The following is a 21,227-nucleotide window of genomic DNA, read 5'->3' on the forward strand; positions in this document are numbered from 1 at the left end:
TTGGACATTCATTGATCTTGAAGTCCATGGTCATTCCAAGGTTTCTTACTTCCTTTGATACTTTAGGCGGTGTTCCCAGATCATCAGCCCTGGCGGTAAGCGGGTCTTAATTTTTCCAATCACCACACATGAGTATTTTTGTTTTGAAAGCATTCAATTTGAGACGGCTCCATGTCATCCATTGATCCACAGCTCTGAGATTACTGAAAATTAGCCAGTTTGCAATGTTTTTGTGGCATTCCAGTTGAAGGAATATTGGCATGTCATCTGCATAGTTATAGCATGTGAGGTTAAATTGATTTATGAGTGCTAGTAATGACTTCATGTAGATATTGAAAAGCATGGGCGAGATGATAAAGCCTTGAGGGACCCCTGCTTTTGTGAATTGCAGTTTGGATGAGTAAGGGGGGTTTGGATGATATTAATTCTGTTGTGAAGGTAGGATGTGATCCACTCTAGAGCAGTCCCCTCTATGCCGGCTTCGTAGAGTCTTTGTATCAGAGTGTCATGGTCAATCGAGTCAAAGGCAGCCGAGAGGTCCAATCGCAGTAGTGCAGCAACCCTATTGTTGTCAACTGTGTTCTTCAGTTCATCCCAGATGGCAATAAGGGCACATTATATGCCTTTTCCTGGATGGAATCCCGTTTGGAAGTCTGAAAGTATGGCATTACCTTCAATGAAGTGAGACATCTGGGTGAATGCTGCTCTTTCTATCAGTTTGCCCAGGAAAGATGCATTTGTAATTGGTCTGTATTTGTCAGGGTTCAGTGGGTCCAAGTTTGTTTTCTTCAGTAATGGGGGTATTTATGACTTTTTGAGTTCTTCTGGGAATATTCCGGTAGTTAAGGAATTGTTGATGATTCCTCTTACCGGTGTGGCAGCAGAGATTGTTAGAAGAATTGTCTTGAAGGTTTGTTTTAGACATGGATCAGAAGGGCTGCTGGTAGGCCTGCTTGCTTTGACCAGGTCCATGAATTAATTGTGTGAAATGTTTTAGAAGGAATGGAGAGGCTGGGAGTTGATGCTGTCCTGAAAAGCCTGACATTTCTGAGGGTGCCAGGGTCACATAGTGGAAGATGACTCCAGAAATAAGAGGCCTAGTTGAGAATTTGATGTAATACCCGGATTAAATTGATATACGAAACCACTGAGTAGGACTTTGATTTGCACAACAGATGAAAGTATGCAGACAGGAAGCCCCCTCACACTGAAACTTCCATTCAGAGCAAACTAGCATAGTCAGTAATGCTGTTGATTTTTCCCCAGTGGGTCCTACTGGTGTCTTTGTGAATGTCCCCTTAATTAGAAGCAAGAGTGGTTAAAAGCAGCCTTATGTTACCACTGGTGGAGATGTGAATAAGATGGGTTGTCGCTATAACGGTGCCTGGCAAGTGTCTTGAACTGGTGTCCTTGCTTCCATTTCTTAAATGATTTATACAGCACTGATTTCAGTTCATCACAAAAAACCTCCAACCAAGAAATGGAATGTTCAAAAGATAGGATTTATGTGCCCTGTTCACATGTTAGGAAGGAAGATGCTGATGGGTGCCACCAATCCCTAGGCAGCCACTGTAGAAGCCTTTATTACATTAAAGGCCTCCTCAGACAAAAATAAGTCGGTGGGCTTCATGTGGGCCAACAACTGAGAACAGTCTTCATCTTCTAGAAAGTTTGACAACAGAGAGTGGAAATCCTTAACCTTAACTTCCAGTATGCAAGGCAAGGTTCAGACCTAAAACGATGGGTTCTGGACATCCTCTACTTTTTTGTTTAATCCATAAGAGAGAACTCCCTTTTATCTGAGTACTGCCGCACAACTTGCCAGATTTCCCTGCATTAGGTCTAGAGTCAGAGACTGTGGAAGATCCAGGTCAGCCCTGAACAAGATAGAGTGTCCTATAAACCTAGATATAGAAGACCACTTCCATTCACTAAGGAAGAGGTCACAGCTGGTGTGCACCAAGAAGTAACTCCTGGTTACCCTGGTTACCCTGGTTGAATGACAGATCACTCATATGGTTGTACAATACCCCCTCCTGATATATTTACCCCTGGGTCTGAGTCTTCACCAATGTGCACCACCATTGTATTCTGGGTAAAGCCATGACAGTGCCACAGAGGAAGGAGAGGAAATTGAAAACAATGATGGGGCTGATGGGTCTAGAGAGGCAGGACATTCCTGGGTAACTTTCTTGTGCCATTCCCAGGCCACTGTCAGCAACAGATGACAAGAAATTGGTGGGTGGGACGGTGAGGCCTAGAATGCTGCTGGCAGCTACCACCTGTCTACACATTGCTGGAGATATAGAGGCATGGTGAGATTTATGTGTATATGTCCCCAAACTGATAAATGAAACAACATTGACTTAGGTCACAACCAGACTGGCTAAGTGCAAGCCAGTGAGGACCTAGGGTTGGACAGGTACATGTCATATTCAACTCATGCACTCCTATTAGAAGTAATAAATACAAACCCTAAAAAGTGTGAACATCCAAGCAAGCAGCACCTTATGGGTCTATGCACTGCTACTGCACACAATATAACAAGAGAGGAGGAGAGGAGAAGATGAGAAGATGAAGGCCCCAATCATCATACCCAAGTCAACCTAAAGCAGTCACTGAGGTCTCTTCCACTATGTCTTCTGAACACCCAGAGCAGGCTTGTGTAATTTGAGTAATGGATGAATCCTGATGTCCAATGAAAAAGCTGGTTAAATTCCGGACACAGAGAACAGTACCAACATCCTCTTTAGGTATCGAAAACCCAGATACAGATCATAGCGATTGAAGGGCTGGAAGATGCACGTACCCTGTGCCCACAGTGCAGATTTCAAGCAATAAATCATTGCAGTATCAGGAAAAGCATAACAAACTGGATGTACTCCGTAACAGGACAGTGGCAATACAGGGACACAAGCACCCACCAATGCACCCATGCTGCAGGTTTGTCTGCTGAACCAACCGAATGACCGGCTCATAACCCCCCAGGAGCCTGAGGTGATTTGGTGGACAGAGGCATGCCTTACTATCTAACGGGTACTGGGGCAGAGTAGAAGACAAGAAAAGAATTATGTATGGGATGCCGGCAAAGTTAGAAGGACCTGCCTGATTGAGTAAGGAATGTGATGAGGGATGTGGAAATGGAGGTTATATGTGTTTTATTCATCATGTCAACCATGGAAAGATAAAAGAATGATCCTACTCTAAAACATGTTATATACCGTTAAATTCGAATGTCAGCAGTAGACGTAAGTGTGCTGAGAAACCTTGTGTGCTGTCATATAAACAAAGAGCATGTTTAATTGACAATAGACAAAACATGCTGTATTCTATTTATTACGTATTGTGATATTCAATTGTTGACTTTGCACTAATCATGGTGGAAACAGTTGTAATATCCCTTTTCCATTAAAATGCATGCAAAAGGTTAATTCCATAAATCATTTTAACTGTTATGCTATTTATTACCTGTAATAGACGAAGCTATGACACTATGTATAATTGTTCTGAGAACTGAGATAGCGACCAATAGGTCACACTTTTTTTGCATGTGATTTTTCACATTCAAATCTTTAATTTTACTCCTTATTTGGTTTCCCAAGTAATAGATTTAGAACACATATGAGAGGAAAAAACACGATTACAGAGAAAATAGAAATAGGTGCTATCACTGCTGCTTAGTTTGTCAAACTCCTCATGAAGGCACTGTATGAGAATTGCATAGGTAGCATGTATCTCAGAGTGTGTGTGTATGTGTGAGTGTGTGTGTAAATTGTGTCTGGAAATGGTGTTTGGCTGTGAACATTGTTTGTGTTAATTGTATGTGTGCATAGATAATATGTTTCAATGAAATTTGGATGTGTTTGTGAATGGATGATTATCAAAGTGAGTGTGATGTGAGTTAATTATGGTATCTTTCCTTTACAACATGGTCAATCCCATGCAGTTGAGTACCATACAAGTCTTTACAATGGAGGGAAGTATTGTTTACAACACAGTACTTTACCATGCAGGTGAGTAATTTAAATTCCATGGTGCATTGATATATTTAATAAATGTTCATCTGTTCCATGGTAGAAGAGAGAGATGGCACTCCACTCCATATTTAGTATGCAGAATTTAATATCACCAAATTAAAGATCAAACTGATATTTTTTGTTCTAAACGCAGGTCTTCTTTTCGAAGTATTGTTGTAACAATCAAACTATTGATTGTTCATTAGGGTTGAATACCCTTTTTTACATTTTTAACATCCCGCATTTTTAACATTGCGGCGGGCAATGCTGCAAGTACCGCCCGTCGCAAGGCCAAAAATGCAAGTAATGCATTACAGTGCACAACGTGACAGGCACCGCGCGGTGCCTGCCACGTTGTACATTGAAATGCAGGAGATACCATAGGTACCCCCCATGTGAACCCCCCACCCCCCAGAATCCCTGGAGGCCCGCTACGGGCCCCCAATGTTGAAGTCCGCATGCCTTTCCATGGCGGCGTTGCCGCCACAGAAATGCATGTACCCGCATGTATGCTAATATGGATGGCGGTGTCTACCAGACACCGCCACCACATTAACAGCTTTTCCGCCCGGTAGGCAATTGGACGGATTGCCTACCAGCGGAAAACCGGCGGACGGTCTTTCCGTCCGCCGGGGAATTGGCATGCGGGTGGGCTAAAATGTCGGGTGGATCGCCACCACCAAGCGGGCGTTGGCGATCTGCCCGACATGCTAATGGGCCCCATAGTGTCTGGAATAAAAAATCTAATTCAGGGTCATCCTCATCTCATTGTTTCATGAATTTACTTAGTCATTCCCACTATCTTAGGGAGGGAAATGAAACTGGTTAGGCTCATTGCGTTAATTCAAATCCTAAAAGCTAGCACTGATTGTGCAACTGACAGTGCCTCACATTTAATTTCATATTAAGCTTCTAATCAAAGTATGAATCTACATACAACAATATAATTTATATGATTAATTTCAACAATGCCCAAATGTATCTAAAATAGCTTATTGAAAATATTTCCAGGCAACTTCTCACACCATATGAACGCATCATTAAGATTATTCCGTGACTCATGCACAATATTGAGGATGTCATTAACAAAGTAGTGCCCAAAAGTACGGGTAACATCAATCTGTACATTATACACCTTTCTTTCTGATTATGCCACAAATAATTATTCTTCCAAAATGTTTTTCTTATAAGATATCTTCAACAAAACTTTGAAAGATATCTCCAAATGAAAAAAAAATCCAAAACAAAAAGGGACTTTTCATAAAGATTCTGACCTGAAATTGTAAAAAAAGAAAACTCTGAAATTTAAAACTTCATACATTTTAAAATGATGAGGGCCGCAGAAGCAGGGTAAAGAAAAGTAAAGAGCATTAAATATTTATAAATGGGAGACAGTTTCACTACCTAATTAATACATTCACAGCAAGTTATAAACACAATGCAGAGCCATTTCCTCATCCATATTTAATGCTTTGGGGACTTTAGTATCTAACTCAATGATGTATCTGGATTCAGGTTTGTGTAACTTAAGTTCTCTGTCTTCCCCACATGGATGAACATCTACTGTGTCAATACCAAAGAATTTCAACAATTTCCAATTGCTATTGCCTTTTTCCTAGAAATGTCTGGCAATTGGGTAACTGTAATTGCTGTTCTTGATGGCTCTCTGGTGCTCTAAGATTTGCTTTTTTCACTGGGAAGATAGTACATCTCACATACCATTGGTGACATGGACATTCAACAACATATACGGAAAAGGAGATGGCACAAGTAATGACCTTACTAATCCTCCTATTTTTTTCCCCTGAAAACCAAACCGATGTGTCAACATATAAGTGAGATTCATACATCATTTACAGGAATTACATTTGTAGAATCCTATAATAGTATTTCTATTTCTCTGTTCTTCATTGTTGGATAAGTAACCTATTACTAAAATGTTTCTTGTGGACCTTAATATTTTGTAGGTTATTGAGGGACTACAGCCTCACGTCATACACAGTGTATTCTCTGTTTGTAAAATGTTCCAACTCTTTCAAATTATCAATTTCTGAATGTTATAATTTAGAATAAGCCATGATTTTTCAGTCTGTTTCTCATGCATCTTTCGGGTGAGTAGGTCCTGTCTAGTTTTGTGTTAAGGGTAAGAACCTTAGATGGCAGGGCTGTCTGTAAACCAAAAGCAGCCCTAGCAAAATTTCAAACCAATCCTGCTCCCATCATCTTCTCATGTCATCACTCTGTTTCTATCCATCCATCCAGTCTCTCACTCTCCTTCTCTTCTCTCTCTCCTACCTCTCTGATTGCTTTCTCTCTACCATCCCCTTCCCTCTCTCTTTCTCTCTCTCTTGAAGCCTCCTCACACCTGGCATAATTAACCTTAAGAAGTGGGGGAAAATGGCAGATGGAAGTAAATGGCTGTTCAGCTCTTGTGGAGGGATTTAAGTCATTCCTCGGGCCCACTAAATGTGTAGCTCAGATGTTTACAGTTTTATCTACTGGCTCTGGAAGTAGACCACCCAGGGTCCCTCTTATGAAATCAATATCAGCCTTTACCAGATCTTCAAATGAAAAATATTTATTCAGAAATATCTACGGTGATTCAAATTGTTTTGACTCTAATTAAACTTTGCTTCATACAGCACCTCTTCTGTTTCTAAGCATTGTAAATAACAGACCAAGAGACAGATGTACAATAATGTAGTGACTCACAAATCATTCACAAAGTGGTTTGCGAATGGAAACATTTATTTTTGCCATGTACTAAAGCCATTTACAAGCAAAAAATTGTGATGCCACTGTTTTGCTAGCCTGTATTTTTTATGACCTCAAATAGCGAATGACAATGAAGAAATCCCTAATTCGATTCACAAGCGGTATGTTAGAGGCAGTCAAAAATAGCGCCAAGTCGCAAAAACGCCCATTTGCACATGCAATTTACCACCAATCCAAACCAGGTGGTAACTGGGTGGAAAGTAAACAAGCAGGCCCAGAATGCAGCAGGGGTTTCCACAATGGCTGCTCTGTACGCAACTGCAAGGAGTATGTGAATACTGGCTGCTCAGCAGAGTAGGAGGCGGAGACAAGAGAGGATTTTCAGAGCCAGGCCACCCATTTTTCAACAAATGTAGGGAGAAATATATGATTAACACAGGCTAAGTAGCAATGTCATATTAGAGACTATTTCCCTCTTACAGCCACATGTATAAAGCAGTACTCTGTGCAGAAATTCTATTCCCTCTTATGTTCGGGTGTTGGGCTTATTAAATGTATTGGCCTCTGGCAGTTACCAGGGTGTGACAGCTGGTGCAGTAGGGGTGTCTCAAAGTGAGCTTTCATGTTTCTTCCGTGCATTCCTAGATGCCATGCTGCTCTATATCCACTGTCACATATACCTACCAAGAAATGCCAAGGAAATGCAAACAATCAAATTGCAGTTTTGCAGGATTGCCACATTTCCCAATGTCATAGAACATATGTGCCTCTATGTCCTCCATCCCATCGTGAATTTCTATTCAGGAACAGGAAAAATACACACTTAAGTGGTGTGTAATGCCCACCTTATAATAACTGATATAGTGTCACAATGTCCAGGAAGCACCCATGACTCCTTCGTGTTTAGGCGCAGCAGAATATACAGACAGCTGGAAAGAGGGGAGTTTGATGATGGATATTTTTTAGGTCCTGAAAATTGTTTGTAGGCTCAGTTAAATGTATGTTTTCCAGGTGATAGTGTGTATGCCCTATGTCCATGGATTCTCAGATCATACCTTCCACCACCTCCCAAAATGAACATTTGACATCATGCACCAGGAGTGTGATTGAGCGGACCTTTGGCTTACTAAAAGCTAATTTCCGGTATCTACACATGTGTGGGGTTGCATTACAATATGCCCCAGATATTGCATGTAAGATGTTAGCAACGTGTGCCATTCTACACAATATTGCCACCAGGAAAGGCCTACACATCGAGAGTTCAGACTCAGACTCAGAGGATGAAGATCCTGGTCCACCTGCTCAGCAGCCTACATATGAGAGCAGAGTAGTGGAGGGGAGAAAACTCAGGAACCACATTGCCACACCTTACTTTGGGAAGTAAGTCAACAATAAAAATGAACTGTGCATGTTCATGAACACTTACCCATTAATTCCGTTGATGTCAGGTATGTTTTTAGGTGTTGGACAAAACAAACAAAACAACAGCAAATACTTCTCTGCTGGTTATGATACTTCAAAAAAAGAACAGAAAATAAATGCTTTCTGCCCCTACGGGCTGACAGGGAACTTTCAGGTTGTGTTGCTACAGGTGCACAGTTGTTGCTGCGTCTCATTGACCTCACATCTGTGGTGAACACACTGCTAATGCTTGATCAGTCCTGACTATCAGGATCTTCTTTAGCTGCACCACCTGCAATATGGTCAGTCTGCATTGCCTCAACTGCAGATGTTATTTGGATGCAAGCCCATTGAGACATCACCACTAAAGTGGCCCATTTCTACCTGTAGATTTGCAGGACTTCTACACAGGATTGAGTTTGCATGTGCTAGTCTTCTGATAGAATGGCTTAGCATGTCCAGTCTTGCTGCACTCTGTCTTGTTCTCTGTTTTTGACTGGACTCAGTGTCTGCAAGTTGGACACACAGCTTCTCTAGAGCAACTGTCATGCTTTCCGTTTGTTGGTCCATTTGTTTTTGTTTTCGGCCAATTATCTGGCCATATTTCCAAATCTAAATGAGATATTGTGTTGTGTGCTCTCCAACATTTTATTCATAAGTTTCATTTGCATTTGTTGCAGCTGTTGATTATTTAACATGAAGTTTTCCAGCCCTACAAACATCTATGTGTCCTCTGCTAATTGTGGATTTGAAGTCAGCGTTTTTGACACAGGTCTTGGCCTCCATCTTGGTTGACCACATCTCAAAAGACGTGGATGGTGTGGTCTCACTGCAGGAAATATTGCAGGAAATATTGCCAGACTAAGTTGTGGTTGGCCCTCATCCTCCTCTCCTGATGCAGACAGGGGTGAAAAAACAGACCTTGTTGTATGCCCATGTGATCTAGAGGCTCGACTGTAGTTGTCAATTAACTCTTCCTCCTCATCCCTTTGAGTTGCCTCACCTCCCTCTGACTCTGCCCATTCTGTGTGCTGCACAGCTTCATCTATGGTTCAGAAGAAACTTACAATGACATATTTTTTGAATGATTTGAATACAACTAACATACCTTTGCTCTTCACTCACAGTAAATGTATACAAAAAAAATAATTGTTTCATGTACTACATGTCGCATAAAGCACTGGTATGCCTGCAGTCAGTGCTACCTTAACATGCGTCTTTAGATTTGCAACAAAACGTTTCATTTACAATGGACATGCTGCACTTGCTTGCATTGGGTCCTGAAGTTGAGGTGTCTATTTGGCCAAATCAACCATCTGCCTCAGGGCATGTGTGGTGATGTCCTATGAAATGGGTTCTACCTAGGTATCTTATGATGTAATTGGAATGGTGGCACAGGTTCAAGACTGATTTGCATATGGCTGGGTCTAAACTGGTGTGGCATGGTGAACAAAAGAAAAATGGATTTAACCCAGATCTATTGACTAGGGGAGAATGTTTAATTTGGTGTGCATTCTATCCATCATCTGTGTGTCTTTTGTTTTCTCGCCGGGTATGCCCAGGTGTGGGTCCCGGGCTCACTGTGCCACTGGATTCAAGCTAGCCTGGCTGATGAGTGGTGATGCCCCGAAACCAGTCCCAGGATGCTTGCTTCTGGTCCAGGGAGGACCTGGCTTGGCAGTTCAGTTTGGACTGTTCCCATGAGGCACAGGGTCAAGACTGATTTGCATATGGCTGGGTCTAACTGGGGTGGCATGGTGAGCAAAAGAACAATGGATTTAACCCAGATCTATTGACTGGGGGAGAATGTTTGATTTGCTCTGCCTTCCGTCCATCATCTGTGTGTCTTTTGTGTTCTAGGAAACAGCAGTTGCTGTTGGGCATTTGCGGACGTTACTGCATGAAGAAGATGTACTGGAAAAAAGGAACAATTAAACTACCTTACATGTCTGCGCAGTTACTACAGATTTTGGCTATGAGTAACTTACAGCGCTGCACAAGGGGCAGCTACCAATGAGTAACCTCTACCCCTGGAAAAGCGCTGTATCTGGTATTGAACAATGCTGAAGAAAAGCTGTGCTTCAAGCCATGAGTTTGTCCTCATACTACCCCATGGGACATAAGAATTCTTCAACTAAAACGTATTTGACTCTTGCCTTGAACCGGAGGGGGCTGGGAGTACCGGAACTGTAATTAAAGACTGGTAAGGCTTGAAAGTACCCGGAACCATACTCAATGATCTTCACCGTTAGCCAACCCAGTCCACTTCTGGGTGCCTGGGTCTTGGATTTTCTTTTCATGCCCTCATTCTGACTGTTATTGCCCTTTATTTCAACATAAGTACTATAAAACTGTGCACGATAGCTCAAGCCTTTTCAATGTCTGTCTTAGGCTGTATGCTCGAGCGCTGGCGCGACTGTCATCTCGAGCGATTGCACACGCTTTATTAGCTCAAGTGCCTTCATCTCTTCACAATTGCCCCTCGCTGCAGCAGCTAGAGTGCTCAAGAGCTGACGCATCCCTGCGCTGCAGCTGAATTTACCGTGACACACTGTGATAACCCTCATCTTAAGTGTCAGCGATCAATGTGCTCCTTCCTGATATTACGATCACTTCTTCTTGCATTCCTGTTTCGGCTCCCGAGTCACAAATCATACCTGCATGTGCATAGAGAGAGGACTACTCATCTGATTGAAGAAGGACTACACGCATAGATTTGCAAAAAGGATCACACATCACATAGAAAGAGGACTACAGATCGTACCTCTGAAGCAATTTGAACTTGAGCACGTGCACTAGGATTTGAGACTAATGTGCATTATTATTTTAGACAATTGTTTTAACTCAATATTTTAGTTTATTGTTTCAACTTTTTGTGGTAATGTATTATTTTACTTTGTTATTTTCTCTGTGTAAATGGCAGAACAAAGTATGTCTGCTCCCCCAAGTATTTTACCGCTGCCTGGGGAACCTGTCATTCCATGGAAAAGGTGGAAGAACATTTTCTCACTGACATGCTAGCCATTGGTGGGGTGGGGATAAGTATGGTCCCTTGAGAAGGCAAGCGATATTGCTTCAACATTTGGCGGCAGAGGGACGTAGGATTTATGATTACCTCCCAGAATCGTCCTTGGGGATGGGAGATGGACAACCTATGAATGTATACGAGATGTCTTTATGAATGTTAGAAAAACACTTCAAACCGAAAGTGAGCGTGGTTTTTGAAACACAAATTATTTTCCAGGGTCATGATGTTTTGAGCTATGTTGCTGCATTACGTGGGTTGGCAGAGACCTGAGAGTTCCAAACCTTGTCTGAAACCCTTATTCGAGATCAGATAGTGTGGTGTACAAATAACAGGAAGGTAAAAGAAAGGCAGCTGTCTTTGGACCCTACATTAGAAGAGTCCATACAAATTGCTAGGAGTATGGAACACACTGCAGTGTGGATTAAATAAATCAGCATGAGTAAATTAAGTGCCAAGGTTTCTGAGATGGAGTCATCCTTGATTGAGATTAAGGAAGTTAAGCTGAACCCTAAACCCAAACCCACACAAGCTGCGGAGAACAGAGTGGAAGAGAGGAGGAAGTTAATGTGCTACCGGTGTGGGGCTCCGGGCCACATTGCCTCCAGTTTTGCGTGTGCTGCGAGAAGTATGACATGTAGAGCCTGCAGAAGGAAAGGGCACATAGCAAAGGTCTGCAGATCAAAAGGCAAGGTGCAAGATTCTAGTGTAAAGACAGTGGAGAAGTTTGAGGAAAAACAACATGAGATTATCTTAACTATACATGAGGTTCAGAGTTCTACGGCACAAGAAAGTGGTTGTTCACAAGGGGTGAAAATGGAGTGATCTGGAGCAATAGAGAAGCTTCATTGCACCATTTCCTTGGGTGCTGCACAGGTTAAAGTGTTGGCGGATTCAGGAAGCCTATTTACCTTAATTTCCAAAGAGGCCTAAGTGGGTGTTGTCAAAGGGGAGGTTGGTGATCTGCTACCGGCTGATGTGAAAGCAGTCCGGCATGGCGGAAGGAGATTCAATATCATTGGTGAGAGGTGGTTGGATATATTTTTTAAGGATAACAGTGTGCATGGGATAATTTATGTAACTGAAGAGGGATTGGATCTCTTGGGGTGGCGCCATCAACATGATTTAAATATTATTTTGTACCCAAATGCTGCTGAACCTGTGACGACTGTAGAACCTGCGAATGTGAGTGTGCCGCTCAAACAAGATGTTGATATGAAGTGGGGTGAGGATTTAGTCCAGTCTTTTCCACATGTATTTACTGACAAATTGGGAAAGATGGAAGGTTTTACTCACAAGATAATCTTAAAGAAGAATGCAGTTCCGTCAGTCCACAAAGTAAGACTCATGCCTTTTCAGCAAGAACTGGATGAGCTACTGAAGGAATAGATCATTGAGCTTATAGAATCGCCAAAGTGGCTAACTCCTATTGGGAATAATAAAATGTGTTGCTGCATTGATCTACGCAATTTAAACAAGAATATTTTGGTGGATCACCAACTGTTACCAAATATCACAGAGATGTTGAGCGTGGTGGGTGGTGGAAAGGTATTCAGCGTTCTTGAGATGTCAGCCATCTACCACCAGGTGAACTTGCATCCAGAGTCTAGGTCACTAACTTCTTTTGTAACTCCTCTTGCTGCGTATCGTTATTGCCAGATGCCCTTTGGCTTGGCTTGCCTTTTTTTCCCCAAGGAATGCAGAATGTGTTGTGCTTTCAAGACAATGTATTTGTGGTGGGAAAATCCAGGTAGGAACATGATGATCTGCTGAAAGAGGTGTTAAGCCACTGTTACATGTGTTTAAGTGTGGTAGGGGACTTGAAGACAGTGTGACTCCCCGCATTTCCAGGTTGTTGTTGTCAGTAGCTGACACCAATTATAGTGTGGAATTTGTTAGGGGCAACAAAAAAGTGGTGGCTGATTGTCTGTCTTGTTTGCCTGCGACTGAAGAAGAGAATGTTTTCCTCTTGGACAACTTGGTTGCCAGTCCTGTTGGTGGAGAGTTGGCTTTGAGACAAGAGGAGTGGAAAGAGGCTATTATGAATGATGACGAATTCAAGCGGTTGAAAATTCTGATTAGCAATGGATGGCAGGAGTCATATGCTCTTGATGAGTCCTTGAAGCAATATCTTGTGGTAAGAGATGAATTGAGTGTTCATGGGGACAAGATCTTGGGATGTAGCCATATCGTGCCTCCATAGATGTTGAGGAGTAGGATTGTGTAGATTGCTCATGAGGGCCATTTGGGGAGAAGTTTAACGAAGAGAAGGTTAAGACAGTCTTTTTGGTGGCCAAATATGGACAAGGCGGTTGAGAGAGTGGTCAGTGACTGTGTTGCCTGTAGCAATAGCGACAAATGAAAGGTGGTTAGGCAATCACTGTTGGAGTGCAGAGAACTTCCTACTCACCCATGGGAGAAATTGGCTGTGGATTTTGTTGGTCCTGTGGAGAGGTTGGGTGTGACAGGTTTTTGGAGGTTCTTGTGGATTACCAGATAGAGACATTTGGTGGTGTAAAAACGCTTGCATTTATTATGGATTATTGTCTACATGTGCAACATTTTGGAACCTGAAATGTTACACACAACCTTAGGGACAGAACTGAGAGTAGAAATAAGAACCATGAACTGACATCAGGACTATCCCAACAGAACATTTAGCTTGTTTGTACATGTGTTCAGAGACAATGTGTCTAACAAATAAAAGAAGGTGGCTGGCAGGACTAATGAGAATTAACAATCATTCATAGCATGTGAAAATAAATGCAGCCTCTCATTTATACCATAAAAACTTTGCAATAAGCATTTGGTTGGTGCTCAACATACTCTCTTATAAGAGAGGATCAAAAGTATGCAGATCAGTTTGACCCCATTATAACAGGAATGCGGGACAGAACTACTAGGTATTGTAATCTCAGAGCAGAACAGAAGAAACCGCATGCATATTGTATCTCATTGGGCAGTCATTAGAAAGATACAGCTTGGGTGGAACCGGGGCACCCCACTGTTCTGCTCGATTTTCCCGCCCTTCTTGTGAGGAGGAATGATTGAATGTGACTTCAGTCTCTTATCATTCAAGTCTAAGGGTTAGAGTAGTGAATGGAGCCTATTTACTAGGCACTTCGACATGATCCTGTGCTCTTCCCCATAGATCAGGGCGTGCACACATAGCCTAGGGGATAGATTCGTTAGTATTAGGGATAACCTGTCCTGTAGTGAGGGTATTTCATGGAGCCGTGCTGAATTCAGGCCTGGTAGGCCTCAAACCGGAGAGACTCCATCTTTCTTTCTGCTCCGGCAGCTTGGGATGCTTCTAGGTCAAATGTAATGTTTTAGTTATGAGGTGTTATTCGCTTGGAGAGAACCGGTTCAGGCCGGCCCTTATCGAAGGATTGTATTTTTCTTCATGCCGAAGACACTACATCAGGCCGGCCGGCTGGGAACGTGTCCTTGGTACGGGGAGGTACAAGAATTTGGTGGGCGGCAGGTTACGGGCCGGAATTTTCCATGAGGAAACGCACCTCTATATTAGTGAAAGTCTGAGGCAGTTACAGGTTCAGTCCGTAGGCGGCATCTAGCCGTTAGCAGTAAAGCTACTACTTATTCCAGGGAAGACAGACGCCATCTTGAAGGCGGAGAAGAACCGAGAGACAGATACTCTCCTAGCAGAATAGCCAGAGAGGAGAGAGTAGCCGATAAGGAAGAGGTCCCAGTGACTCGGAGAAGGGTGAAGAGAACAGCGCATAGTGGTGCAGACATGTATCCGTGACTGCGGAGGTGTGACTTCCAGGCGAGCCGAGGCACAGACGAGAAGGGAACCTAGATGACCACTGAGTGCAGGCTACACACTACTAAGGTGATGTCGACCCTTTCTTATTAGAGTGTACAACTTAATCTTTCACTTTTCTTTGCAGGCTATGTGTTATATTGTAATGTTATGTGATTGCGTATGTAATGAGTAATAAAGTACCCAGTTTGTAGTGAACCAACATGTGCTGCGTGTTCTTGTATGAGAGGGTAGCCTATTCTTCTAGTCAGCTGCGGCTACATGAACAGATGTTAACCCTGATCAGGTAAGTGGTAACTGAATAAGGGAAAGAGGAGCCCCTCGAACCAAAGAACAGGCTATGCTTGAACTGGCAGTCCTTGTGTGATCTGATGAATAGTGAGACTGATTCCCTTTTTGTATGTTATGGTGATCATATGATGAACTGTTGTATGAGACTGCCGTCTGGGTAGAGAGGTCTGGATTCGTATGGGATCGCGAGGCCGCCACTTGTGATCTGAGACTGCCGTCTGGGTAGAGAGGTCTGGATTCGTATGGGATCGCGAGGCCGCCACTTGTGATACTGTCGTATGGGCAGAGAGGTCTGGATTCGTATGGGATCGCGAGGCCGCCACTTGTGATACTGTCGTATGGGCAGAGAGGTCTGGATTCGTATGGGATCGCGAGGCCGCCACTGGTGATACTGTCGTATGGGCAAAGAGGTCTGGATCCGTATGGGATCGCGAGGCCGCCGATTGTGCTGAGACTGCCGTCTGGGTAGAGAGGTCTGGATTCGTATGGGATCGCGAGGCCGCCACTTGTGATACTGTCGTATGGGCAGAGAGGTCTGGATTCGTATGGGATCGCGAGGCCGCCGATTGTGCTGAGACTGCCGTCTGGGTAGAGAGGTCTGGATTCGTATGGGATCGCGAGGCCGCCACTTGTGATACTGTCGTATGGGCAGAGAGGTCTGGATTCGTATGGGATCGCGAGGCCGCCGATTGTGCTGAGACTGCCGTCTGGGTAGAGAGGTCTGGATTCGTATGGGATCGCGAGGCCGCCACTTGTGATACTGTCGTATGGGCAGAGAGGTCTGGATTCGTATGGGATCGCGAGGCCGCCGATTGTGCTGAGACTGCCGTCTGGGTAGAGAGGTCTGGATTCGTATGGGATCGCGAGGCCGCCACTTGTGATACTGTCGTATGGGCAGAGAGGTCTGGATTCGTATGGGATCGCGAGGCCGCCACTTGTGATACTGTCGTATGGGCAGAGAGGTCTGGATTTGTATGGGATCGCGAGGCCGCCACTGGTGATACTGTCGTATGGGCAGAGAGGTCTGGATCCGTATGGGATTGCGAGGCCGCCGATTATGAGAGGTCTTGGTATGTATAGTAGGAATTCCCTGTCCTTAGGTGGTAGATATATGTGGTTGCACTATTGTAAATAGGCCCTAGGGAGGGGGTAACGTTCTGGCTGGGTTAGTGAGGCTCTGATGAGCGGGTTCTATCTGATCCGAAAACCCAAGCAGAACATTTGGCGTCACGAACCGTTTACGAAACCTGTGTTTGTTGTGGTTGTATCGTGTTTGCTTTCGGCGCGTGCGTGGTTTCGTTTGTATATTATTTCTATATAATTGTGAGTGTAGTTTTTTTTTTTCTTCTTTCTTCTTTCTTCTTTCTCTTTTTCTCTTTTTCTTTCTTTTCCGAGATGTTTTCTAGAAAGTCGAAATCTACTTTTAAGTTGCCCGTTGATATTCCCGGTTGGGATTCAACGCCTTATGAAGCCTTAGCCCGTGAGTGGAGCTGGCGGAGCCGGCTAATGTGATTACTTGTTTACAGAAGGCGCCGGTGTCTAAGGGTGATGAGCTTCCCGTTTTGGGGCGCAGAGGTTGGATTGTTCTGTCTGCGTACAGGATTCTGCATGAGAGGTTGTTGAAGTTGCAGATATTGCATAAGGATGTGGAAGCGAACTTTGTTGAGATTCAGAATGCTCATACTTTGTTGCGGTGTCAAAATAAGTTGCTTGCTGACAAACTTGAGACGTACCAAACTATTGCCGAGAGGGCGGCTGTGCGAATTGCTCGTTATAAATACAAGAATCGGCGTGGTCGGGTTTCGACTCGAAAGGTGCGTCTGGTCGTGGCGAAAGCCGGACTGGATTGGAATCCTGATGAAGGGGATGGTAATATCTGGAACTCGAGTGATTCTCCTTCCTCGGGTGAGGAGTCTGCCAAGCGCGAGTCCTCTCGCTCCGGCCGTGATTGTAAGTCTGCTTCTTGCGCCTCTGATGGTGCACCCAATGATTGCGCTCATCCTTCGAGCGGGGTCGATGCTTCTTACACTGATTGTTCCTCTATGTGTACTGGTCGAGCTCCTTGTGATGCTCGTCCCGCAGTCTCGGTGCATCCAGTTTTTCGGCGGAAGTTGCAGCAGGCTCCCGGTGCTCCGAATGGTATTGCTTTAGACTCTTTGGAGGATTTTACTCAACAAGAAATTAGTGATATTTTGCAGCGATTTCGGCAGCGAGCTGGTGAGTCCTTACTCACATGGATGGTGCGCCTTTATGAACTGGGCGCTGCTGGCATTATGTTGGATGCTGGCGATTGTTTGAAGTTTTGTTCCTTGAGTTCGGATTCTACTGTACAGGATCATTTTCGTAACTTTAATGTTGGTGGTCAAATTTCTTTGCTTCAATTGGCGACTGAGGGTTGTAATCAAAAATATCCTACTGAATCTGACTGGCCTGTGAATGACAAACCGTGGTATACTTTGCGCGATGCTGCACAACGTCTCAAAGAGGAGGTGATGAAAACGGCAATTTTTTTGAATACTGCTGACAGGTTGCTTGATGGTTTGTTGACATCTTCTGTGCGGAATCGTATTATTCGTTCTTCCCCTGTTGCTTATAAGCAGGTCATGATGACTTTATTGATTAATCAGACTGGTAACATATTGTCTATGGTGCTGGAATCGGTACGCCAACTCGGTGAGTTGGGTGAGTGGTTTAAACCTGAACGGCAATCCCGGCCTGACACTCGTACTCCTGGTGACAATAAACTTACTAGACGTGATATGTTTTTTGGTCTTATGGCCGATGGTGTGCGGAAGGAGGACATTGACGGTGAGACTACTTCTCGTTTGTGGGAAATGTTTCGCAAACGTGGCTTGGATCGAATGGAGGGTGCCCGGCGTGTTCGGACGACTGAGTGTGATCGTGGTTTTTCTGACGGTAGCGGTGATGACGACCGCCGTGGGCGCTCTGATCGTCGTGATGATCGACGTTATGTACGTGATTTGTCCCCCCGTCGTGAGAGAGACAGGGAGAGAGAGGGGGAAAGAGAGAGGGGGAGAGATGATTATGTTAACAGCAGACGTAGAGATGATAGGGATCAATCCCCTGAGTTGAGAAGGAGAGAGGATCGACACAGATTGGCCGATCGAAACCCGCAGTACAATGCAGAGGACAGGAATCCATTTCGTAATGGAGATGGATATGAACAGGAGGTATCGATACCTGGGAAACGTGAGAGTCTTTATCCTGATTTATCCTGGTACACAGAACGCAGTAAACATGACTAGGAAATAGGTCAAGCTCCAGTACACAGATGGGCTCACAGAGATAATAGACCCTATGTAGATATTGATATTTATTGGAGACATCGTAATGTCCAAAGGGCCCGAGCATTGGTAGATACAGGAGCGGAGGCCACTCTTATTCATGGAAAATCAAAGAAGTTTAAAGGTCAGCCTTTTACAATTACCGGATTAGGTGGAAAGGAAACTCCCGCAGTTCAAACTTTACTTGAAATGAGAATAGGTAGAATTCCTAGAAAAGAATACTCTGTATTAGTGGTACCACTCTTAGAATTCATAATTGGAATTGATATTTTGAAAGGAATGACTTTGCACTTAGATGATGGATGTTACCAATTTGGAACTAAACATTATATATCGTCCAGGCCTGTACGGGTTGGTCGTTTAAGAATGCCCCCCATAAAAGTTCCCCAGGCGACAAAAGTGGTTCGTCAGAAGCAGTATCGTATTCCAGGTGGTCATGAAGAGATTAGTACCACTATTCAGGAGTTGGTGGATGCAGGAGTTATAACCCCAGTTACTTCTTCTTGGAATAATCCTGTTTGGCCTGTACGTAAGAGTGATAATTCTTGGCGCATGACTGTTGATTATCGAGAATTGAATAGACACACACCCTCTTTGACTGTTGCAGTACCGGATGTTATTACCCTAATTGAAAGAATACAAAAACATCCAGGTACATGGTATGCGTCCATTGATATTGCTAATGCTTTCTTTTCGATTCCGATTGCCCCTGAGTGTCAGGAACAATTCAGTTTTACGTGGAACGGGCGTCAGATGACGTTTAGAAGTCTTCCCCAGGGCTATGTGCATAGTCCTACGATATGTCAACGGCTGGTGGCAGAGCATTTGGCGGAGGTACCGGTTCATCCGCAAATTCAGATATGTCACTATATTGATGATATTTTGATCCAAGGCGAAACACAAGAGGAAGTTCAGACCCAATTGGACAGAGTCATTGAGTGCCTGCGTGAGAAAGGTTGGGAAATAAACCCGGATAAGTTACAAGGTCCGTCCCAGGCTGTGAAATTTTTGGGTATTAATTGGCATGAGGGGCACCGAGAAGTGATCCCTCAGGTTAAACAGAAAATTCTTGATTTTGCAGTTCCGAGGAATAGGAAAGAAGCCCAAAGCTTCATTGGTTTGTTTGGTTTTTGGCGCCAGCATATTCCTCATTTGAGTCAAATACTGGCCCCTTTGTACCAGGTCACTCGTAAAAAGAATGCATTTGAATGGGATAAACCACAGCAAGATGCGTTCAGTCTGGCAAAAGAAGCAATTCAGCATGCTCTGGATTTATGGCCTGTATGTGATGGTGATGTGGATTTGAATGTGTCTGTACAAGGCCTTTATGCGAATTGGAGTTTGTGGCAGAAACAAGGCAAGAGTAGAGTACCGTTAGGTTTCTGGAATAAAAAGTTACCTGAAGCTGGTGAGCGTTATACACCTTTTGAGAAACAGTTACTTGCATGTTATTGGGCTCTGGTGGATACCGAGCAATTGACTTTGGGACATGATATAGTTTTGCGACCTGAAATTCCTATCATGCAGTGGGTTATGAGTTCACCGAAAACTCACCGAATTGGACACGCTCAAGAGGCGAGTGTGATTAAATGGAAATGGTATATACAAGACAGGGCACGTGTGGGACAAAAAGGAGTTGCATCTTTGCATGAGCAGGTGGCGCGGGCGCCATCGACTGAGACTGAGAGTGAATGTTCCGTACCTTTAGTACAGGAGTCTCCTGTTAAGTGGGGTAGACCTTTTGATGATTTGTCCGCAGAGGACAGAAACCATGTCTGGTTTACGGATGGTTCAGCAAGGTTCATAGGGACGAAACGGCATTGGAAGGCGGTCTCCTATAATCCGATCACACAAAAATTTCTGAGCACAACTGGTGAGGGTAAGAGCAGTCAATTTGCTGAACTCTATGCTGTTTATCAAGTTCTGAAACAAGAGTTACCTGGCACATGTCATATTTTCACCGATTCTTGGTCTACTGCCAATGGACTGGCAGTTTGGTTACCGACTTGGCATTCCCATAGTTGGAAAATCCATTCAAAAGAACTGTGGGGAAAAGAATTATGGCAGGAGATTTGGGAAATGCTCCCACAGAGTACTGTTACAATCTTCCATGTGGATGCTCATACCCCGATAGACTCTCTTGACAAATTCTTTCATAACATTGCAGATGAGAAATCTAAAATTGCTGAGGCAGTGGTGAACAGGCAAGATTCTGATATTGCGGGATTGGCGAAATGGGCCCACCAGAAAGCAGGACACTTTGGAGAGAAAGCCACTAGCAGGTGGGCTGCTGATCGAGGAATTTATATTCCCCTAGATTTAATCAAAAATGTTATTCTACATTGTCCCATTTGTCAGCATATCAGGCAGCGCAAAGTGCCCCAAACTGTTAAAGGTCATTTACATCGCGGGAAATTGCCCGCTCAAATTTGGCAGATTGATTACATCGGTCCACTTCCCATGAGTAGGAATTGTCAATATGTTTGCACTATTGTTGATACATACAGTGGCCTGTTGGTGGCCCTTCCCTGTAAGCAAGATACCCAATTGAATACTATTAAAACAGTGGAATTGATTATGATGTATTATGGTGTGCCATTCCAAATTCAATCTGATAATGCATCCCATTTTCGTGGAAGATTGGTACAGGAATTCTGTGTGGAAAACAATATTGAATGGGTGTTTCA

This window comes from Triturus cristatus, chromosome 3_2, assembly GCF_964204655.1.
Source record: "Triturus cristatus chromosome 3_2, aTriCri1.1, whole genome shotgun sequence".
Taxonomy (NCBI): Eukaryota; Metazoa; Chordata; class Amphibia; order Caudata; family Salamandridae; genus Triturus; species Triturus cristatus.